This window comes from Dioscorea cayenensis, chromosome 1, assembly GCF_009730915.1.
Source record: "Dioscorea cayenensis subsp. rotundata cultivar TDr96_F1 chromosome 1, TDr96_F1_v2_PseudoChromosome.rev07_lg8_w22 25.fasta, whole genome shotgun sequence".
Classification (NCBI taxonomy): domain Eukaryota; kingdom Viridiplantae; phylum Streptophyta; class Magnoliopsida; order Dioscoreales; family Dioscoreaceae; genus Dioscorea; species Dioscorea cayenensis.
In genome coordinates, this window is record NC_052471.1 from 25,857,543 (window position 1) to 25,882,618 (window position 25,076).

Genomic DNA, 25,076 nt, shown 5'->3' on the forward strand with positions numbered 1-25,076 from the left:
AGTCCTCATGCAAAACAACACATCAAAGAGCACCAAGCAAGGATCACAAACCACACAAATGCCATAAATGTAAATCAAAGCATCTATACAGGCAAGTTCATCGCAAGGTTGACCGGATGCCCGGTGACCTTGGGAATCTAGTTCGTCATCAACAAAGGAGCAAGTGTAGAAGATAAGAGATACAAAGAAAAGTTCATAACAAACTCCCCTAAGATGAAGACTAGAAGGTGGTGATGAGAACTCGTCGGATCCGCGCCGGCGAGCTCCTAGATCATTTCCCTTGAGTGTAACCTTCTTCTCCCTTCGATTTGCCTTCTCCCGCAACCTTGAAGCTCTAGAGGATGATGGTGGAGAGTGGTGGCCAAAAGTCCCTTAATTGATGCCCTAACAAGCCTTATATATGCCCAGATCCCGATCGGTAAATGGGTCAGTATACCGGCCGTATGCCAACCGCTCGGGAATTTCAATTTTCTGCTGAGAAGCCCGCGTTGAGCTATAGTGAAACTACTACAGTAACACTGCTACAGCGTTGTGCTACAGTGATCCCGGACCGGAAACGCCGCTTTGTTGCTGAATTCATCCCTAATCGCGTCGCCGAGGCCCCAAGGCTTCAAATGGTCGTGAAATGTAAAAAAATAACACAATTTAAAACCAAAAGGGCATCGATTCAACAAATAAATATAAAAGAATAATACAAAAACAAATACATGCAGAATATGTACTTTTTAGACGCTTTATCATACATCCTCACTACCTAAGCGCTTTGCTTGTCCCCAAGCAAACAAACATGAAGAACAAAGGGAAATAAGATAAATGGCTAAAAGTGCGACCTCAAGCTCAAAGTAAAGGACTCCACAAGCACGATCGACGAAATCAAGGAGTGAGCTGTTCAATGAATAGTGAAGTATTAATAGTTCTATCTCATCTAAAGTGCTCCTATGAGTGTGTGATAACCCCCACCTTGACCTCTACACCCTGGATTACCCCGGGATGCCTATTCGCCCACACATAATGATAATGGCATTAAGATGCTAAAGGCACCCCTCAATACTCAATTAAGAGTCCTCCTGGTTCCTAGATAAAACTCTAACTTTCAAAATGACTATGCAAACGAAGCTTCAAGGGAACAAAAGAGATACTTTTATTTCTTTCACACATATATACAAGCATACACACTTTTTTTCTTTTTCTTGGGTCCGCCTAACATAGATCGCATGCAGAAAATAATCTTTCGATGAATGCACATCTCTGGTTAGGCACAAGAGTCACCCACTTACTCAATTACAGGTCTACATAGACGCATTCATGCTTAAAAACTTATAAAGCGGAGGAATACTCGACATAGACCCTGATCACATGTACAAACTGTATCTCATGTCCCTTGTAAAGACTTGCTACAATAGTACACTTTAAGGTAGAGAAACAATAAAACAATAAAGGAACACAAAAGCTCTTAAAAGTGCATTGTAGATAGAATTTAACAAATTAATGGCAAAGTCATCATGATGGGTAGGTTGGAGTGTACAAGGTAGAAGTGCTCATGAACATGTATATAGGTGCACTAGAGATGATACGAACTACATTCAAGCACAAATAAAGTACAGCTCACAACTATCATTCTACCAAGCTAGGGAAGTCCTTAACAATAAAAATCATAGCTATCATAGGGTAATCAAGCATGCAAATGCAAACATTTTCAAAGTTCACATGAACTCCACCCCCACTTTAAAGATGCACATTGCCCCTCAATGTGCCTAATCAGATAGAATGCAACAAGATAGACAATAAAAAAACATAGTAAGAGGGTTTCGTGAACTTCCCGAGTCTCAAAGCGTGAGTCTTGAAGTCCATGAGATCGAGGTGACCACCAAAGATCATGGTAGATGATGGAGGAAGAAAGTGTGCTTGATGTCCCTAATTCCACCCCTGCAAGGTAGAAAAGAACATCACCTCAAGGCATCTAATCACACACCCATCAAAACAAACACGATAAACAACTAACAACACAAAAAACAAACAAAACATAGAGGTAAAAGAAAACAAAACAAAAAAGAATGTCCATGTGATGCAAGTGGAGATCATCTGACCAAGTTACAAGCAAAGTGGGCATCAAAAGAATGAGGAAAATCAAGAAAATGCCGATTACTACGGTGACTTTCGGAAAAAAATTTTTGCAAGAACTTTTGCTTGTAAAAGTAGCCAAAAATTTTACAAATCAAGAAAAACACATTGATAATCATTAAGCATTCACAAACCAACAAAAATCCAAGAGATTTCACCCACAAGAACAAGAAGAACTCAAGGGTAGAGTGAGAGGTCAAACCCTTGCCCTAGCGTAAGATGGGTGGATTAATTGGTTGGATCCGGCCAAAAACTTACTCAAACTCCAAATTTTTGTTACTAAAATGGAAAAGAGGAGAAGAAGAGCAAACTAGAGGAAAAAAAATGAAGGAAAACGGTGGAGAAATGAGGGAGAAACGGTTAGAAGAATGGGGAAGAAGAATAAATAGTAGAAGTCTCAAAACCCCACATATAATGCCCTCACTCGGGTAGTCTTGAGGGGCATCCTTGCGGCCGCAAGGATGGTCCTCAAGACTCTCTAGATGAGTCCCGAGGGGCATCCTTGCGGCCGCAAGGATGGTCCTCGGGATTTTCCTGACACACAACAACTTTTCTCCACACTTTGCACATTTCGCACACTTCGCTTATGGGTGAAACCTTGAAAATCAAAGCCGGAAACATCGAATAAACACTTAAAACATCAACAAGAATGCATCAAGAACAAGAATTAATCAAAGATCACATGGCAAACAAAATAATACAAAGGCTAATGAACTAAGAAAAATGATGAGAACACAACTAAAGCCAAACAACACTAAAAACACAAGTTAAGCAAAACAACACAAATGAGAAAAAGACTACAAGAAATGTAAGGAACTTGGGTTGCCTCCCAAAAAGCGCTTGTTTAACGTCATTAGCTTGACGTACCTCTTTCTTACCTAGGGAGGCTTGAAAATAGTGTGTTCATCCCGGCTTGAGGTTGCATAAGAACTACCAAGAAATATGAAACTTACCCTCCGGGATGATGTAAATTTGGAGGTCAAGCATGAGTCACCTTTTGGCCTCCAAGGAAAAAGCTTGGGCCGGGAGTTGTTTAAGCTCGGCATTGGTGGGTCCTTGGAAGGTGTCAATCTCCTACCCGCATTTGCTTCCTCAACCCATTTTAAAATACCTTGAACTACCCATAAATGTTGTTTGGGTCTCCAAGGGAACAAGTTTGGTTGAGAACTTGTCAATCTTTGCATAGGTGGATCAATTGTTGGCTTTATCATCCTATCCACAATATTTTTCTCAACCATAGTGTGATGAACATCAAGTGCCGATAACATTTGCTTGGGCTGCCAAGGAAAAATCTTTGGTTGGGAATTGTCCAAGCCCGGCATTGGTGGGTTCAATGATGATCTTAGCTTCCTTCCCACATTTTCAAATACAATTCCCAAAATTTTGTTTTTGCACTTGACCAAAATGGGTAGATTGATGGAAAGATCAATATTGAGGCAAGTGGCTTCTTCAATTGTGGTCGATTGAGCTTCTTCCACTTCCTCACATGTTTCCACGTCCATGAAGCTATCCACACAGTCTTGCTTTACCCCATCTTCCATGACACTAAGGCTTTCTTTAGCCACCAACACTACTTGTTTCTCACCACTAAAATCAACAGCCTTCAAGGTTTCACTTGGGCTATTTTCGATGTTGCTCGATGGGCTACTTGAAGAAGGCTCAGAATTCGCCTTAACAAGTTGCCTGACTTTGTTCTCAAGTGCTTGGATCGACGTTTGAATACTCTTTAGTAATGTAACAAGCTCATCAAGTTTCTTTTCATTATGCGTAAAACGTAGCTCTGTGCTGATCATAAACCTTGCTAGATTATCTTCAGTGGTGAAAATTCTTTTTGGTTGCTGTTGGGGCTGAAATTGAGAAACTTGGGGTTGATATGGACCCAATTGTTGTGGATAGGTTGGGGTTGCTCTCATGGCCAAAAATTTTTTCAACCTTTCTTCAAGTGCAAAGGTATTCGCGGTGCTCATGCATATTTGTTGCTCAAGTGCAAAGATTTTCGAGGCCAAGAGCTTTTCTTGAAAATCCAGGGCCGTATCATTTTGGCATGCTCTCTTGGCATCTAATTCTTCCATTTCTTTCTCAAGTGCATACATCTTAGCACCCAATAATTTTCCTTGAAAATCCAGGGCTGGATCACTTTGGTATGCTCTCTTGGCATCTAATTCTTCCATTTCTCTCTCAAGTGCATAGATTTTAGCGCCAAGCAGTTTTCTTTCAAAGTCCATGGCCCTGTGTAAATAAATAAAACTAACAACAATAAGCTATCAAAGAAAACACGAAAGAAACAAAATAAGTAAATATGCACAAAAATGGTAAATGACACATACAAAGACAAATGTTCACAACGACAAAGATAAATAACTAGAGTAGTGAGCTAAAGGTTTTCCTAGCATTCTTGGACTCCCCGGCAACGGCGCCAAAAACTTGATGAAGTCTGCAAGTGTACGGGTCGTCAAGTAATACCCTGTGCGTGACACAGGGGTCGTATTCCCTAGGTCCCAAGAGCTGCTATTACTCCCCCCTAGATGACACTGTCTAGTCTACCAAATATAGGACTAAAACAAGATAATGAAAACAACAAAAGAAACGAAACTATAAACACATGGACTAAGGGTCACCACACAAGCATACTAAGGTCGCAAGTAACAATGAAAGTGCGAGGTCTCCGAGCTAGGATCCCCTCGAGACTACTAAAGCTAGATGGATGCTAGAATTACAAAGGCAACGGTGGTTGGACCAAGAGATATCCAAAGATAGATCACCCCGATGGTCATGGCGGTAATCCCTAATCCAATAAGAGTATTGGCTCAGAATCTCTTCCGACCAAATCCTCCTACGATCGTATTACAATTATGGGAATCTCAAATTAGGGCTGAAACTCAACTTAGGTACAGCCCTAATAGTTGGAGGGGTATGAAATACCCAATGGTCATGGTGTATTCATACATGTATCCCTTTCAAGCAAGGTGTGTCTAGTATAAGGGCGATGGTCACGCACCAAATACAACCTAGAAGTTGAATCACAAAGTTCTCATGCAAAACAACACATCAAAGAGCACCAAGCAAGGATCACAAACCACACAAAATGCCATAAATGTAAATCAAAGTATCTATCTGAGGCAAGTTCATCCCAAAAGTTCACGGATGCCCGGTGACCTTGGGAGTCTAGTTAAATCATCAACAAAGGAGCAAGTGTAGAAGATAAGAGATACAAAGAAAAGTTCATAACAAATTCCCCTAAGATGAAGACTAGAAGGTGTTGATGAGAACTCGTCGGATCCGCGCCATCGAGCTCCTAGATCGTTTCCCTTGAGTGTAACCTTCTTCTCCCTTCGATTTGCCCCTCAGATATGCCTTCTTCCGCAGCCTTGAAGCTCTAGAGGATGATGGTGGAGAGTGGTGGCCAAAAGTCCCTTAATTGATGCCCTAACAAGCCTTATATATGCGGATCCCGATCGGTAAATGGGTCAGTATACCGGCCGTATGCCAACCCCTCGGAAATTTCAGTTTTCTGCTGAGAAACCCGCGATGAGCTACAGTGACTGCTATAGTGAAACTGCTACAGTAACACTACTACAGTGTTGATCTACAGTGATCCCGGACCGGAAACACCGCTTTGTTGCTGAATTCATCCCTAATCGCGTCGCCGAGGCCCCAAGACTTCAAATGGGCCTGAAATGTAAAAATAACACAATTTAAACCAAAAGGGCATCGATTGAACAAATAAATATAAAGAATAATACAAAACAAATACATGCAGAATACGTACTTTTAGACGTTTATCAGAGAGGAACTACTCTGCAGATATTCACACGGGTGTGTGGAAATTACCCACGCCCGTGTGTTTGGCATAAGATCATCCACAGGGGCAGACACACGCCCCTGTATATTCTAAAAAAATATCTCCAACTCTCTGTAGAGAAACGCACATTCATGTAGAATTAATGCACGGGCGTGTGACCGTCAATAGGTCATCCGCAGGGGCAAGTCAACTCCCCTGTGTATCCTCTAGATGTGCTTCTCAGTAGAAACACACGCCCATGTGGAAATTCCACACGGCCGTGTGTATTCTCTGGATGACTTATAAAAATCTGGAGGCTCTGCAAAAAATTCCTGAACATGTATGCACACTCAGAGCCTGCCTCTACAATGCAAAATACATATGAGAATCATGCAAAATATACTCAAACGACCAAGAACTTCGCCATACACATTAAAACACACGAAAACAACCAATGATCCACAAAAAAAAACACAGCAATGGCATATAAGAATCAAAACACCAACACTCAATCTCTTATTCATGTAAAACTAAACTAAGACCTAGAAAAGCAATAAATGCTTGGGTTGCCTTCCAAGAAGCGCTTGTTTTACGTCACTTAGCTTGACGTACCTCCTCCTTACCTTATGGGGGCATGAAATGAGTGTGTTCCTCCCAACTAGACATTGCATAACTACTTCCTTTAAATAAAAAATCTACTTACCGTGGTGGAATATTTTTTGGAGAGTCCAACCATCTTATCTCTGGCCTCCAAGGAAACAATTTGGGTTGGGAATTGTCCAAGCTTAACACAGGTGGGTCATTCGATGGCTTTAATCTCCTACCACATCTTCTTCCAAACCTAAAATCTCTTTCTTACAATTTATGAGTTGATCAATCCCAAAGAGAAATACTTGCTCCATTATCTTAGAAGTTCACTCTTCTTCTCTTTCATCATGAAAGTAGTATGTCTTTAACAACACTTCTTGTATCATTTCTTGCTCATAAACACACTGTCCATTCAAGCAATCCTCATTTTGAAGGAAAGGTTCTTCTTGCATCCTCTCAATCTCTACAAGATCATACTTGTACCGCCCCACTTTTTCATCCCCGAGCACTACCACATCATCTCTATAAGGAACTTGAATTGCTTGCTCAAATACTTGTTGTTCCTTGGAGAGTGTGCCAAATATGCCTCCTAATTGATTCTCAATGTTTTTAAAGGAGGTTTCATGACATATTAATCTGGTCTCAGTATTTTGGACACGGACATCGGTTGCTTCAATAAAATCAGCTAATACTTTTCGCAACTGAAGTGCATCCTCTCAAAGTATCTCACCCTTTCGACATTCCTCTTGAGGTACTTCCTAATGTTGTCCGTTATTATTCCATAATAAGTTTGAATAGCCCACTTCAATTGGATGATATGTGCTGCAACATGGATTTCTCTGCTCTTGTGAGGTAACAATTCTATCAACTTTATTACTGAGAGCTTCGACCTGAAAATATAGAGCAATGAGTGGATCAATCATCATTTAAGCTCTTTCCAAGAAAAAGTAATATATGACAAAAGAAAACAAATGGGAATGATGGAAGAATAAGAAAGTGTGAAATAAAATGAGTGATAAATAGTTAAAATAGCAAAGTGCAAAGTGTCTCTAAAACGGCTATTCCCTGCAACGGCGCCAAAACTTGATAACGCCCCTTGCGTATTACCCGCAAGTGCACGGGTTTGTTGAAGTAATAAATCCCAGGTGAGTGGGGTATCGTATCCACAGGGAGTAGGGAATAAAAATACTAAGATTGCTACTTAACCAAATGAAGATGAACAATGATTATGCTAATGAAATGCAATGTAAACAGAAATAAAAGAAACAAGAACGAGAGGCACAAATAAGTGAGAGAAAAGATAATCAATAGAAGTAGGGTACTCAAACAATGTTCCCCCTAGGACTAATGTTTCAAGTGCAAGACCTACTATTATGTCTCTTAATTGATGGTTAATGAGTAGTGGACATCCTTGAATACATGCTCCAAAAACAAAGGTCAACCGTGACTAACTCTACACTAGGCCCATGTTGAGAAATCAAACAGTCTCAACACCTCACACTCTATAAAGTTGCAAGACGCTCTAGGGATTCCAGGTGATAAACCCTATTCCTATGTGTAGATCTAATCCTTTGGTCCAGAGGAAAGATCCCTAATCACAATTACGCTCCAGGTGCTAAAGTCACTTCAACGCTTCACTCTTTTGCCCGCGTAACTAAACTCCAGCAGAGTTCGTCCCTTAGCCCTTCACACTACTATGACCGTAAAGAACTCTTGGAACGTGGAGGTAGGACAAATCACATCGAAAGGGATAGGGGATGCTCCGCTACCTTTCAACTCACCCTCTTTACCCTCTCTAACCTTGTTTTGTCTAACCCTCATGGTGTGTCGCTCATCCACAAAGGTTACCATTGTCTAACTCTCATGGTGTGTCGCTCATTCACAAAGGTTACCAAGATGGTCTCTCAAATCTAGTGTCACTCTAAGTGAGAAATCATTCAATAAGCATTCAAGATTAGAACTCAATTAGAGACATCAATTAAGGAAAGCATAATAAAAGGTCAATGAAACAAAAACATCCTAGGGTTTACAAAATTTAGATACCCACTAAGGGTTTTAGACTCAATGGAGCAAGATACAATCAATAATGAAATCGAAAGCAAAAACAAGTAATCGATAGGAAACCCTCTCGGTAGTCATGTCGATGGTCTTGTGAAGTAACCTCATCTTCTCAAAAGGTCGGCTTATCCGGCCTAGGGCACAGCTCACCGGATCGATGCCCACGAAAGCTCCCCCAATAACCTTCTTCCAAACAAAGCATGTGATTGCTTCCCCCACAAGTGTACGGGATCGCCAAGTAATACCTCGTGTGAAGACACGAGGATCGTATTCCACGGGGCTAAATTCTCCTATTACTCCTTCTCGAACTATTATCTAACCTAAGATCTTAAGTGATGGAATTGACTCTACTAGATGCAATTAAAACTAAATCAAGATTTCCAACAAATTAGAGAGAGCAAGTAATGAGCAAGCAACAGAATCAATGTAATGAAAAGGCCTATGGATGTGGATCCCCTTTTGGGGGGTTATCATGAAACATGGATGATGATCAAAAGATGCAAGGGTAAATTGGGCCAAGATATTTCTAGACTAGAACAACCCCAATTTCTTGGTGATTGAACCCTAATCCTATATAAACATTGATAGGAATTTCTTCCAAATCTACGTTCCTACGATTGCGTTAAGTACAAGGAAATCTCAAATAGGAGTAAACCTACTCTTCTTCGGCTTGAACCTAACATGGAGGGCTACCAACAACCAATTTTTCAGTGTGATGATATAAGTATCCCCTTCTAATCAATTCAAGATCTAATACATGCGAGCAAGTCACATCTACATGCATCACTCATAAAAGAGCTACGGATTTCTCCTTAGTGTAGCACTTTGCATGAAAACAATGGATTAAACCTCAAAGTAACCCAAGCATATAATTAACAAGTAATCATCCACAATACATGATTAAACCACCCCAAGGTTCACCAACACCCAGTGGCCTTTGGGATCTAGTGTGTCGTCATTCCACAACAAACAACACAATCAAGAAAAACATAAAGCAAAAGCATAGATGACACTTCCTAAATGAAATGGTGAAGGAGGAGGTAGAGAATGTGCGGAATGATGCTTCCCCCACAAAAGGAATGCCGAATGATGCTTCCCCTAGCCGTGGGTCTCTTTCTTTCAAATCGTGGTTGAACTCCACTTTCAATGATGTTGCCTTCTTGCCTTGAGAGACTTGGACCTTGGTCTTGAATGATCTCCTATCTTCCTTGCCCTTCTTCTCCTTCCCAAGGTCACCCAAAGTCTCTCAAGTGGTCTCTCAAAACATGTCCAGAAAAAGTATCTTGTTCAACCCTAAAAGTCAGCTTTTATACCCCTCATGGCATACAAGTCGTATAGGGATCATATGGGGGTCGTATGAAAATCTGGACAGACAGCTTCAATTTCATCCCACTGCTACAGTGTATACGGCCCCATACTAGGTGGTATGGGGATGGTATGAAATTCTTATTTTTTTCTCTTTTCACCTAAATGATATCTTCTTATTCTCCATGGTTTTCTTATGCCCTACAAAGTAAATAGTAGATGATTAAGCGCAAAACGGACATCAAACCTCACAAAATACATGCACAGTGAATATGATATATATACGAAAACACCTACATTTAGACAATTATCAAATATCCCCACACTTAACCGTTGCTTGTCCCCAAGCAAACAACTCATGAAAAACAAAGAGTCGAAAAGTGGCTAAATGCATTACCTCTAGCATCAAGCAAATATAAGACTACAAAAGCAATGGACAATGATACATAGATGTGTTGAGTTATAGTCAATAAGCATAATAAGAAATATCCTGTCTCATCCTTATATGTCTGTGCCGTGTAAGTGAATTTTATATCTCATTTGCTCTGATCTGGTCTAGCCTAAGGACTTCAATAACTATAGCTCTAGATGCTAATCACTACACATACAACGAATACTAAGCCTTAAACTATTAAGTGCTACTTCAATGGCCAAGTAAGATCCCTCTAGATCTTTAGCTTGAAACTGAATCCTCTTTCTTCTCAAAACCTTAGGTAGGTACTCAAAAAGAACACTAGGGTTTTTTTTTTCATTTCATCATTATTTACTTTTTTTCAAGTCCGACTAACATAGACTGCACTAACATCATTTTAAAATCTTTCTGGAGAGTGCACATGTTGGTTAGGCACAAGAGCCACCCAATTACTCGATTACAGTCTACATAGACGCATTCTTGCTTCAATAGCAGAGGAATAATGACATAAACTCATTTTTTTTCTTTTTCTCTCTTTTTTTCATTCATTTCATCATTTTTTCCACATTTGCCCTAGATCACATCTTCAGAGTACTCTACATGACACAAAACTAGGATTAGATCAACAAGACTTAGAAGTTCTTAAGAGTCCATTGAAGGATAGAACTCAGTGTTCTAAGGCTAAGTACTTGACAAGGTCCCCTTGCGTATATCAAGCAAGTTCACGGGTTTGTCGAAGTAATAATCCCGGGTGTGCGGGGTCGAATCTACAGGGAGTAGCGAGTAAAGACATTTAATTCGATTCTTAGCTATGTGGAGTATCAACAATGATATGTGGAGTATCAGAAATTAAAAGCAACAAGTAAGAGAGCAAAAGTAAGGAGGAGGCAAGGCAATCGATAAAGATGGGGTACTCGGATGATGCTTCACCTAGGATAATCGCTTCAAGTGCAAGAACTCTCTATTATGCTTCCTAATCAATGCAATGGTGAGTTGTGGAAATCCTTACATATATAGTGCCAAATCTAAGGTCAACTATGCCTAACTCTATACATGTCCTGGAGGAGAAATCGAATAATCTCAATACCTCGCACTCGCATAGAGTTGCAATGAGCTCTAGGGATTCCAAGTGATAAATCTCTTCCTAGATTTAGACCTAACCCTTTGGTCCAGGCGGAAGGTCCCCAGCCACAATTAAGCCCTAGATACTAAGATCATCTCAACGCTTCACTCCATTGCACGCGCAACGAGGCCCCAGCGGAGGTTCATCCCTTAGAGCATTCACTCTATTATGAATGCAAAGAACTCGAGGAACGAAGGTAGAATCTATCACGTCGGAGGGGAAAGTGGACGCTCCTGTACCTCTCGACTCACCCTCTCAACCCTCTCCAACCTAGCTTTGTCTAACGCTTGTGGTGTGTCACTCATTCACAAGGTTACCAACAAGAACTCTCAACCCTAGTGTCACTCTATGGGAAATGTTCATACAATCAAGCATTCAAGGTTGGAACTCACAATAAACATCAATTTATTGAAAGCATAATAAAGAAGTTCAATGAAGCGAATACATCCTAGGGTTCACAATCACCCAAGTACCCACTAGGGGTTTAGCTCTCCATCGAGCTAAGTACAATCAAAGAAATTGAATGTAAAAGCAATGAATCCATAAAGAAACCCCCTCCATGGTCATGTTGATGGTCTTGTGGAAAGTCCTCTACTCGTCGTCCAAGGATTCCTTCGTCCGGTATAGGATACGCTCGATCGAAGCTCTCCCTACCAACCTTCTTCCTAATGGAATCACGATGTCGAGAGCCATAGAACCTCTCAATACCTTGGCCAATACCTCTCGAAACCCTAGCCGAAAGCCCTCTCTTAAGTTGGGGAAATGATGGAGAAAAAGAATACCAAAATCGGGGCTGAATCGGCTTTAAATAGGGCTAGAATCGGGCGACTCCACGGGCGTGGATCGATACACGCACCCTTCATGGAATTTCCACACGGGCGTGGATAATTTCCACACGCCTGTGTGGATTCTCTGTTTCTCTGGTTTTCTCGCCGGTCGTGAGCAGTCTTTGCTACAGCACTTTGCTACAAAGCTCTACTACAGTCTTCGACCTGAATACCTTCCCAATTCCATACTTTCATCGGGGTAACGCAAACAGGCACATGTTCACGTCGTAAATCACTTGCTTCTTCAATGATATATATGTTGGTGGAGCTCCTGTTCTTATATGCATAAGATGGAATGCTCGAGTGTGACTGCCTTTGTGCCCCTCCAAATGGATGTACTCACTCGAATGCGAGGAGGTTGGCACACACTCTAGCATCTCACACCTGTCCTATGTCTTCGCATTTGAACCTTAGCAAGATCTCCTCAAAATAGGTGCATTATAATCCACATTGGCCTATTTCCTTCATACTCAGCCTCACAACCATACCTGCATAAAAGTAACATAAAAACACATATTAATGTAAAAAAACTCGAGAAAAGTAATGCTCAACATAAGGGAAAGAATGCTTTTAGCATTCATATCACACAAGCACTTATCAAACTCCCCACACTTAAGATTTTTGCTTGTCCTCAAGCAAAAATTAAAACATTATGTGCATCAATGAAGAAAATATTGAAAGTGCTTGGCCTTAGGTTCACCAAAGTATACAAAGATAGCATTCTACAAGTAAGGAAAAATTTCAATACTAAATACGAAAAAATCAATGCTCTAGCTAAAAAAACTTGAATCAAAAAAAGGACAACAAACCCGAATTTCGGGTAAAGTGTGTGAACTCACTCAAAACAACCCAAGTTATACTCCTCAAAGTTCTAAGTACAAAGGGACTTATTTATCTACAAAAAGTGATAAAAATTTTAAACAATGGTAGTAGCTTCACACATCCTCGAAGGTAACCCTTTCCAAAGCGGCCGCTAAGGTGGCTTTCACACTTTCGAGGTGGTAGCTCTTTCTGCCCGAGTGGTAGCTTTCACTCATCCTATGAGATAGCTCTTTCTCTCATTAGGGCATAACTAGTATCCGACTTGTGAGAGTAGCTTCATACTTCATAGGTGGTAGCTCCTTCCACCTAACGAACACAAATAAACAATAAAACTATTTTATTCCTTCTTTTCATTTTTCATTTTTTTTTTCAATTTAGCAAAATAAGTAAACCTAACTAGTCCCTTTAATATCAAACATGAGTTTCCAATAGAGTTCAAAGAGTGAGTAGTGCACTAAGTGTAAATCGGGCAAAAATTCCTAAAAATTCAAGCAAGAACTAGAGCATGAAAACATTCAATGTTAACAATTCTCCTAGACTTAAGAATACAACATTGCAACTAAGGTGAACCGCCATTGGCTATGTGAGCATATAACAATGAAGAACAATAGAAAAGATGTGTGCACTATGAAACTCTCACCCACACTTAAGTTGTACATTGTCCTCAATGTACTCATGCAAGCTTACTTAAAATATATCATTCAAAATAGATGTGGGAGAAGTAATCAAAACAATACTCTCCTGACTCCTAGTGTTGCGTTTGATGAAGCTAATTCGTTGGGAGTAGTGTTTCAATGGGTTGTGAAGCTCACACGGCTAAGTGCCGAAGCACCTTGGCCGTGCCCATAACTAAGTCTCAATTTCCAGGAAGACAAGACCATCTGCACGCATACACGAGAGGGTTCAGTGAAGCTCAAGAAAAACAAAAATAACTCGAGTGTATAAAAAGATGAAGCAATGAATACAACTCGATAATGCAAAAATAACATAAGCTCGAGAAGGAAAAATCCTTTATGAGTGAACAAGTCTAAAAACAAGAAAAATAAGATAAAGTAAAAATGCATGAAAGTAAAAAAGAAAGGTCAAGTGTCGAAAGTCGCTCTCGGGGCTCACTGCTACATTGCTGCTGAAGTGGAAGCACATAGTGGGTCCTCCGGTCTTTGGGGTCGAGGAGGGAGGTCTTTGGGGAAAGCGCGGGGGCTGAAGAGTCCTCGAGTATGGGACAAAATGATGAGGCAGCGTCTCGCTCTGGGATCTGCTATGTAATATGTCGAAAGCGTGCCATGAACTCGTGTACTGAGTAGCCTGCGTAGCCCTAATCTCGGAAACCTCGGCTCGGACCACTCCTATAGCATTCTCGAGCCTCTCAAAGCGATCATTGGCTCCAGATGGTGAAAACATACGCACTGGGGGTGGTTCCTCGGCCGTTGGAGGTGCCTCGGTCTCCATCGATGCGGGCTGAGGCTTAGGGGCGGGCTAAGATGCTCCAGCGTCGTCATCTTCATCCTCAGCTATCTCTGGGACTGGTAGGACTAACGCAACAACCCCTGTCCGAACCCTGCGGACCATGTCCATCAACCGCATTGTCTCTAGACCCAGGGGAGCGGGTACACTCATCTTCTCGGCCCTTGAATCGAATCCAAGAGACCCATGCCCAGCACTAATCTACGTAATGTAAGGGCCCAAAAATATCGGCTCCTAGTCTAGCATCATCGTCACGATGTCGATGTAATCGACCCAAGATGTGCCCTAAGTGGATCGATGCACGCTCTACCATCGAGTACAAATGCGAGTAACTCCTAGCGGCTCAAGACACCCGATCTGTCGCCATGGCCATTCACCCGACCTACTCATGATGGCATGCAAATATACATAGGGCGGTCGGGAAAGGCACGTGGCCATGGACACCCCGGCTCAGTCTTGACCTTGACCACATAGCACTCTATAAGCTCTGCGGGGGTCAAGGTTCCGAGGATAATCGATGAGACAGCTATGCATACTCCTTTGAATCCGTGAATGCCTCCTCATATAAGCCAAGTAGTATGGAAAACTGCGTAATGCTCAAGCTATGGTGGCGTCCAAACACTCTGAACTGAATGGTGCCCAAACTATCAAAGCTCGCATACGCTCTATCAAACTTGAACGAGGAGAGCACCTCCAGTGCAAACTCTCGTATGGCTGGCTCTCTAATCATCAACAACTGCCGCCAACAACCATCTGAAACAAAGTCCTCAACCTCATCAGTGAACTCATCTCCTTGCTAAAGATCTCGCAGTATAGTTGGGTCCAGGAATCGAGTCTGTCCGAAGCGGAGTCGCGATAAGCGCTCATAACGGACATGATGTTCGGGAATCGCAAATCGCATGCCCTCGGGGCTCGAGAGGATGACTCACGTGGCCTCTTATCGGCTTGCTTCTTTGACCTAGATGCCATGATGCGCCAAATTTAAACAAAAATTAGTCAAACAAGTTGATAAAAACAATACTACAGAAAATCCACGCGGTGCGTGTGGAACTTCCACTGCCCGTGTGGATTCACGGGGCATGAGAACCACACGGCCAGGCATCAACAATCCAAAATACAACTCAATCATATCTCTAACTTCGTTCTAAACATAAATCATTGTTCCAATTGAAGAAACAAAGCATTATTAACCAGATTAATCAATAGAAATCATGAATTGACGAAGAAGATGATGAAAAAGGATTTACCGATGAGGAGGAGTAAGAAAATAAAGAGCCGGCCGGAAAACTTCGCTATAATCCCACTAAACTAACGCTATGGACTCAGAGTAGTGTGAGAGTGTTTTCAAGTGAAAAGGAGTTGTGAGGAGGGAAAGAAATCATCCTCTTTTAAACAGAACTCGTGACTTTTGACGTTCTGTGCATCCACACGGGCGTGTGGAAATTCCCCACGCCGGTGCGCCTCACTTCAAAAGCTCCGCGGGGCGTATGCACGCCCCTGTGCGCTCTCGGGAAAAACTCTCACTGACTTAGAACGATCTCCCACGGGCATGCAGAAAATATCCACGCCCGTGCTCCAGACCAAGAGGGGCAGACGCACGCCCCTGTGGCTTCCTTGGACATCCGAGAAAAATATCAAGTCTTCCACACGACCGTGCAGAAATTTCCCCAGGCGTGGACATTCCTAAGCCCAATTCACGAGGGCGCCGCACCCCTGTGTCTTCTTGGGATGGAGCGCAACCTGCGGAGTTTCGCCGCAGGCGTGCGGAAGTACCGCCCGTGTGTGGTTCACAAGGTCACCCGAGGCGAGTCCACGCCCCTGTGTGTTCTCGGGAAAATCGCCCAGCTGCGAGGGAAGGCTGCGCCCGTCGCGGAGTACGCAAGGGCGTGCGCCAGTGACATGGTCGTCCACAGGGGCAGCCGCACACCCCTGTGCCCTCGCTGGATGAGTTCACAGTACACATCCACAGGCGTGCGGAAATTTCACACTCCGGTGTGTTTTCTCTAGATGACTTAGAAAAAACCTGCAGGCTCTGCAGAACTAGTCTGAACATGTCTACACACTCAGAGCCTGCCCTATTATGCAAAATTTACCAGATAAAAACACGAAATAGAACTCAAACGACCAAACTTCGCCAATTCGCAACAAAACACACAATGAATTCTTTTAAAAACCCACAATAAAATTGCAGCACAAGCACTCAAAAATTGAAACACCAACACTTAACAATTTATTCATGCAAACAAACTAAACTAAAAGGTACAAGAACAGTAAACACTTGCCTCCCAAGAAGCTCTTGTTTAATATCACTGAGCTTGACGTATCTTTCTTACCTCACGGGGGTTCATGAATGAAGGTTGCCCTCTTACCCATAACTTGAAAGCATGATGAGCAAAGTCTCTTGAGGGTAGAGGATGTACTATCGGGCTTCTGACCAACTAGCAATCGTTCATCCAACTTCCTTGGCTCATGTACGTCTCCAACACTCTTGGGGCATTTTGGGTGGCGTCTCCTGGCCCTCTTCATTTTACGGAGCACCTTCTTCAAGATACCCGGGGTAAATATTTCCTCTCCATTCGAACCAAGCATCATTACTTCTTCATTGCTTTCCTCTTGGTCGAACAAACCTTCATACAGATCCGGGTTGAACATTTCCTGTATATATTCATCAACAATCTCATCAGTAGTGTCTAGAAAATACAAAGTGTCATCAAAATCGAGAGAATGCCGCATGGCTTCAGCAAGGCTGTAAGTGAGCTTATCGTCTCCGACTCTCAATGTGAGCTCTCCGTCGTCCATGTCAATCAATGCTTTGGTAGTCCGTAAGAACTGTCTCCTAAGTATCAAGTGTACATCTGCATCACCATCAACATCTAGCACTACAAAGTCAACCGGAAAAATGTACTTGTCCACCTTGACAAGCAAGTCTTCAATGATGCCTCTCGGATGTCGTACCGTTCGGTCCACCAATTGTAAAGTCATCCGAGTAGGCCTAGGCTCACCCAAGCCTAGCTTTTGGAAGAAATTATATAGCATGACGTTGATACTTGCCCCTGAATCCGCCAATGCCATTTCCTCACCTAAGTTGCTGATGTTACACGGAATAATGAAGCTTCCCGGGTCCTTCTTCTTGTTTGGCATGTTCTTTTGCAACACCGCCGAGCATGAAGCATCAAGCACCACTGAAGCACTCACCTCCAATTTCCTCTTGTTGGTCAATAGGTCTTTCAGGAACTTCGCATACTTAGGCATTTGAGCCAAAGCCTCAACAAAAGGAATGTTGATGTGGAGTTGCTTGAACAAACTCAGGAAATTGGAGCACTTTGAAGGCAAGGAAATTTCTTACCTCACGGGGGTTCATGAATGAAGGTTGCCCTTTTACCCATAACTTGAAAGCATGATGAGCAAAGTCTCTTGAGTGTAGATGATGTAATATCGGGCTTCGGACCACCTAGCAATCCTTCGTCCAACTTCCTTGGCTCATGTACGTCTCCAACACTCTTGGGGCATTTTTAGTGGCGTCTCCTAGCCCTCTTCATTTTATGGAGCACCTTCTTCAAGATACCCGGGGTAAATGTTTCCTCTCCATTCGAACCAAGCATCATTACTTCTTCATTGCTTTCCTCTTGGTCGAACAAACCTTCATACAGATCCGGGTTGAAAATTTCCTGTATATATTCATCAACAATCTCATCAGTAGTGTCTAGAAAATACAAAGTGTCATCAAAATCGAGAGAATGCCGCATGGCTTCACCAAGGCTGTAAGTGAGCTTATCGTCTCCGACTCTCAATGTGAGCTCTCCGTCGTCCATGTCAATCAATGCTTTGGTAGTCCGTAAGAACTGTCTCCTAAGTATCAAGTGTACATCTGCATCACCATCAACATCTAGCACTACAAAGTCAACCGGAAAAATGTACTTGTCCACCTTGACAAGCAAGTCTTCAATGATGCCTCTCGGATGTCGTACCGTTCGGTCCACCAATTGTAAAGTCATCCGAGTAGGCCTAGGCTCACCCAAGCCTAGCTTTTGGAAGAAATTATATAGCATGACGTTGATACTTGCCCCTGAATCCGCCAATGCCATTTCCTCACCTAAGTTGCTGATGTTACACGGAATAATGAAGCTTCCCGGGTCCTTCTTCTTGTTTGGCATGTTCTTTTGCAACACCGCCGAGCATGAAGCATCAAGCACCACTGAAGCACTCACCTCCAATTTCCTCTTGTTGGTCAATAGGTCTTTCAGGAACTTCGCATACTTAGGCATTTGAGCCAAAGCCTCAACAAAAGGAATGTTGATGTGGAGTTGCTTGAACAAACTCAGGAAATTGGAGCACTTTGAAGGCAAGGAAATTTCTTACCTCACGGGGGTTCATGAATGAAGGTTGCCCTTTTACCCATAACTTGAAAGCATGATGAGCAAAGTCTCTTGAGTGTAGATGATGTAATATCGGGCTTCGGACCACCTAGCAATCCTTCGTCCAACTTCCTTGGCTCATGTACGTCTCCAACACTCTTGGGGCATTTTTAGTGGCGTCTCCTAGCCCTCTTCATTTTATGGAGCACCTTCTTCAAGATACCCGGGGTAAATGTTTCCTCTCCATTCGAACCAAGCATCATTACTTCTTCATTGCTTTCCTCTTGGTCGAACAAACCTTCATACGGATCCGGGTTGAACATTTCCTGTATATATTCATCAACAATCTCATCAGTAGTGTCTAGAAAATACAAAGTGTCATCAAAATCGAGAGAATGCCGCATGGCTTCAGCAAGGCTGTAAGTGAGCTTATCGTCTCCGACTCTCAATGTGAGCTCTCCGTCGTCCATGTCAATCAATGCTTTGGTAGTCCGTAAGAACTGTCTCCTAAGTATCAAGTGTACATCTGCATCACCATCAACATCTAGCACTACAAAGTCAACCGGAAAAATGTACTTGTCCACCTTGACAAGCACGTCTTCAATGATGCCTCTCGGATGTCGTACCGTTCGGTCCGCCAATTGTAAAGTCATCCGAGTAGGCCTAGGCTCACCCAAGCCTAGCTTTTGGAAGAAAGTATATAGCATGACGTTGCTACTTGCCCCTGAATCTGCCAATGCCATTTCCTCACCTAAGTTGCCGATGTTACACAGAATAATAAAGCTTCCCGGGTCCTTCTTCTTGTTCGGCATGTTCTTTTGCAACACCGCCGAGCATGAAGCATCAACCACCACTGAAGCATTCTCCTCCAATTTCCTCTTGTTGGTCAATAGGTCTTTCAGGAACTTTGCATACTTAGGCATTTGAGCCAAAGCCTCAACAAAAGGAATGTTGATGTGGAGTTGCTTGAACAAACTCAGGAAATTGGAGCACTTTGAAGGCAAGAAAATCCACACGGGCGCGTGAGGGCACGTGACAGGCGCGATTTTGGGCTTTAAATAAGCCGTTTGCACTATTTTTGAGGGACTTTTGGCGAGGGTTTTCGTGAGCACTTTGAAGGCAAGGCGGCTAGGGTTTTGGAGGAGGTCTTTGGCGATATTGGGGGGCGTCCATCACCAACTTTGATCGATCTTCTCTCCGTCATAGCAAAGAGGGAGCCTTCGGCGACCTAGCTTCGGAGAAGGATTCTTCAAGACGTTGGACGACCCATCAAGGCCATCATCACGAATTTAAGGGGGTTTTACTTCATGGCTTTCATTGCTTTTCATTGTAATAATCATTGTTTTGTAACTTGCTCCATGGAGGGCTAAACCTTAGTAGGTATTTGGGCATGTGAACCCTAGGATTTATGTTTTTGTAATGATTTGCTTTATGTTTCTATTAATTCGAGTTGATTTGAGTTTTAACCTTGTATTCCCATTGCTTGCTTGTTTACTTAATACTTGAGGTTGATTGGATTTGCATGATTTGTTACTTTGATGTGAGAGAGGTCTCCATTAGAGTTAGAACATCAAGGTTAAAGAGGGTTGAGAGTGCGAGTCATGAGATAGTGGAGTGTCCCCTCTCCCTTCCAATTGAGTGTTTCCTATCTCCGTATTCCCTAAACTCTATGCAACCATATTTGGTGTGAGGCGTGAGATTGAGAGATTTCTCCCCCGGGACCTTGTAGGGGGTTAGAGATCTTTCGCCGGGAATTAGGGTTGGATCTATCCTTAGGAATCGGTTTCACTCTTAGGTGTCCCTAGAGCGTATTGCAGTCATATGGGGTGTGAGGTGTTGAGATTGAGTGATTTCTCCGCCGGGACCTTGTAGGGGACTAGTACCGGTGGCTTGGAGGCAAGAACCGGTTGTTCTTGGATTACCTCGACTCATTAGACTCTGTTTAGAAGCATTTAGTGAATCGTGAGCTTCATGTTAGATCCTAGGGGGAGCATTGCCCGGATACCTCATCTTTATTGATTGAGATCTTCTTTACTTGTTTTCTTGCTCGTTTGCTTGCTTATTAATTCTCTTGCAATTAGTTCATTTCATCATATCCATTGATTTTGACTAGATAACTAAGAATTGGTTAATACTAATACTTCCGTTCCCTGTGGATTCGACTACCCACTCACCGGGGTAATTATTACTTCGACCCCCGTGCACTTGCGGTACATACACGCATATTCGGATGTGTCAGTCATTGTTCAATCTAGAGGGATAAGGGATTCTTGGCTTGAAAGGTGGGGGTGCCACCTCTTTCTCTTTGTTTGCTCCCTCCTCAACCTCTATAACCTCGGGTGCGTGTTCTTTCGGCATCTCACTCAGAAGCCTCCCTTCAACCTCACGACCACTTCTCAAAGTGATCGTCTTCACATGTTCTCTAGGGTTGGTTTTCGTGTTGCTTGGTAAACTTCCATGTGGCCTTTCGGAAAGAGATTTTGCAATTTGCCCCACTTGATTTTCAAAGTTGTGCAAGGAGGCGGTGTGATTGCGAAGTGTAGCCTCGACTGATTCAAACCTTGTATTTGCCAATTTAACAAATCTAGCCAAGTGCTTCTCCAAATCCGTCATTCAGGTTTCCAAGCCTGAAATTATGTTTTCCACTTGATGGGCTTGTTGTTGTTGTTGGAACCCCGATGGCCCCATGGACTTTTGTGGTCCTTGATTACTCCATGAAAAGTTGGGATGATTCTTCCAACCTGAATTGTAGGTGTTGTTGTATGGATTCCCTTGAGGTCTCATGCCATTACCTACAAAGTCAACATTCTCAACAGAAGAAACATCACCTATGACGATTGGGTAATCGGAGGGAGCATGTCCTCCACCACAACCGGTGCAATTGGTCGTGGCCGCAACTCTATTCGAAGCTATAAGATCTAGCTTCTTACTCAAACTCTTCACTTGGGCCGCCAATGAAGTTACCGCATCAATTTCATGGAGACCGGCCACCTTTTTCTTCTCCCTAGCGTTCCACTGGTAGCTATTGAACCTCATTTCTTTAATCAATTGAAGTGCTTCGTCGGGGGTTTTGCTACCTAAGGTATCTCCTGCCGCCGCATCCAAGAGTTGCCTTGTACTCGGGTTCAAACCATTGTAGAAGGTTTGAACAATCATCCACTCCGGGAATCCGTGTTGTGGACACTTTCGCAGGACTTCCTTGAACCTTTCCCATGTCTCAAATAGAGACTCCAATTCCAACTGCATAAAGGATGAGATCTCATTCCTAAGCTTTGCTGATTTTTTGGGAGGGAAATAACTGGCTAGAAAAGCTTCTACAATCTCCTCTCAGAAATTAAAAGCAACAAGTAAGAGAGCAAAAGTAAGGAGGAGCCAAGGCAATCGATAAAGATGGGGTACTCAGATGATGCTTCACCTATGATAATCGCTTCAAGTGCAAGAACTCTCTATTATGCTTCCTAATCAATGCAATGGTGAGTCATGGAAATCCTTACATACATAGTCCCAAATCTAAGGTCAACTATGCCTAACTCTATACATGTCCTGGAGGAGAAATCGAACAATCTCAACACCTCGCACTCGCATAGAGTTGCAATGAGATCTAGGGATTCCAAGTGATAAATCTCTTCCTAGATTTAGACCTAACCCTTTGGTCCAGGCAGAAGGTCCCTAGCCACAATTAAGCCCTAGATACTAAGATCATCACAACGCTTCACTCCATTGCATGCGCAACTAGGCCCCAGCGGAGGTTCATCCCTTAGACCATTCACTCTATTATGGATGCAAAGAACTCGAGGAACGAAGGTAGAATCTATCACGTCGGAGAGGAAAGTGGACGCTCCTGTACCTCTCGACTCACCCTCTCAACCCTCTCCAACCTAGCTTTGTCTAACTCTTGTGGTGTGTCACTCACTCACAAGGTTACCAACAAGAACTCTCAACCCTAGTGTCACTCTATGGGAAATGTTCATACAATCAAGCATTCAAGGTTGGAACTCACAGTAAACATCAATTTATTGAAAGCATAATAAAGAAGTTCAATGAAGAGAATACATCCTAGGGTTCACAATCACCCAAGTACCCACTAGGGGTTTAGCTCTCCATGGAGCTAAGTACAATCAAAGAAATCGAATGTAAAAGCAATGAATCCATAAAGAAACCCCCTCGATGATCATGTTAATGGTCTTGTGGAAAGTCCTCTACTCGTCGTCCAAGGATTCCTTCGTCCAGTATAGGATACGCCTCGATCGAAGCTCTCCTACCAACCTTCTTCCTAATGGAATCACGATGTCGGAGCCATAGAACCTTTCAAAAACCTTGGCCAATACCCCTCGAATAGCCGAAGCCCTCTCGCAAGTGGGGGAAAAGATGGAGAAAAGAATACCAAAATCGGGGCTAAATTAGCTCTAAATAGGGCTGGAATCGGGCAACTCCAATGGCGTGGAGGATACACGCGCCCGTTTGGAACTTCCCAATTCCATACTTTCATCGGGGTAACGCAAACGGGCACACGTTCACATCGTGAATCACTTGCTTCTTCAATGATATATATGTTGGTGGAACTCTTGTTCTTATATGCATAAGACGGAATGCTCGAGTGTGACTGCCTTTGTGCCCATCCAAATGGATGTACTCACTCGAATGCGAGGAGGTTGACACACACTCTAGCATCTCACACCTGTCCTATGTCTTCGCGTTTGAACCTTAGCAAGATCTCCTACAAAATAGGTGCATTATAATCCACATTGCCCTATTTCCTTCATACTCAGCCTCACAACCATACCTGCATAAAAGTAACATAAAAACACACATATTAATGTAAAAACCTGAGAAAAGTAATGCTCAACATATGAAAAGAATGCTTCGCATTCATATCACACAAACACTTATCAGTCCTCAAAGTAGTGTGTTAAGCATATAAGAGAGTTAGAGTAGTCACATTGGCTATACCCAGGGCATCGACAAAAAATTCAGTGCACAAGACAATACTAGGGGTAAAACAGGATTCACTAAAACATAAAAAATAAGTAACTCACATCAATCATTAGTCCAAGCTGAAAGAATCTTACAAGAATGAACAAAGTCATCATAGGTAGCACTAGCATGTAACAAATGGTCCTAATACATGAAAGACACCCAACCCCACACTTAGTGTTGTACATTGCCCTCAATGTACACTAATCATGAAAACATGCGAAATCAAGCAATGAAAATAATATAGGTGGGCGAAAACGAACTTCCCCGGTTCAACTTGTACTCATCGTGAGGTATGACTCGACAAAAGGTGTGGTGAGCAATACATGTCTCGTCCGACCTCCATTAAAAATTAGGAAAGCTCACCAAATTCCCTCAATACCCTGTGAGGCAAAAAGGGGGCATCATCATTCCACAAAAATTTACCAATGCAAACAAAAGGGAGAAACTAGGGAATAGTCAACAAAACACATAGATGAAAAGAAAATAAAATTCGACAACACAAGTCGGTAGGGTAAGAACCATGCCAACTCAACAAAATAGAAAAATACAAAACAAAGCAAACTAATGTAGATAATGAGTGTCCATGCTCAAACGAGCTACTACTCATCACAATCTGGTGCCGGTGGTGGTGTCATGGCGGCAGAAGAAGTGGTCACGGTGTGTGTGGATGAACCATAGTACGAGGTGATGAAATGGTGAAAATCCTCCTCGAGTCGACACTATCCCTTAATGATTTGTGAAGTGGCCACAAATCTCATACTACTCCTGACGCACAGCCTGAATCTCTCCCTCAATCCCTCTCAGTCTCGTGTCGAATCAGGTAATGATGTAGTGCCGGGGATAGGGGCAGGAGTGTCCTCAGGCTCTCATTCTGTGTGCTCTATCTCTTGTTGACTGGACTTGCTAGTGGCCCGGGGATGTGTGGGTCTGCCACTCGCATGCTCGCTCACCACCAAGCCTATCGCTTGTATATGGGCCTTCCCAAGGGGTGCTACAGCTCCTAAAATGGTCATACCTCGAGTCCGCTCAAATAAACCCATGCCACGGATCAATCTAGTCATATAGGGCCCAACAAATATAGCTCCTACGATCCCTGGTGAAGAAATGCATCGACAACAAGGTGGCTAAGACGAGTAGGGCACTGCTCAAAGATGCTATACATCGTGTAAAGATCAGACTGTGTGACCATCCCCTTGCTATCAGTCCGTCCCCAAATAGAATGAGCAATCAAAGCATAAGTGTA

At 42.8% G+C, this 25,076-nt stretch overlaps 1 non-coding gene across 1 annotated transcript; it reads left to right on the forward strand.

Annotated features, from left to right (window-relative positions):
- Nucleotides 1–22,022: 22,022 nt before the first annotated feature.
- LOC120266249 lies at nucleotides 22,023–22,129 on the forward strand. The gene has a single exon (XR_005538095.1). It is a non-coding gene; the product is annotated as a small nucleolar RNA R71 (small nucleolar RNA).
- Nucleotides 22,130–25,076: the final 2,947 nt, after the last annotated feature.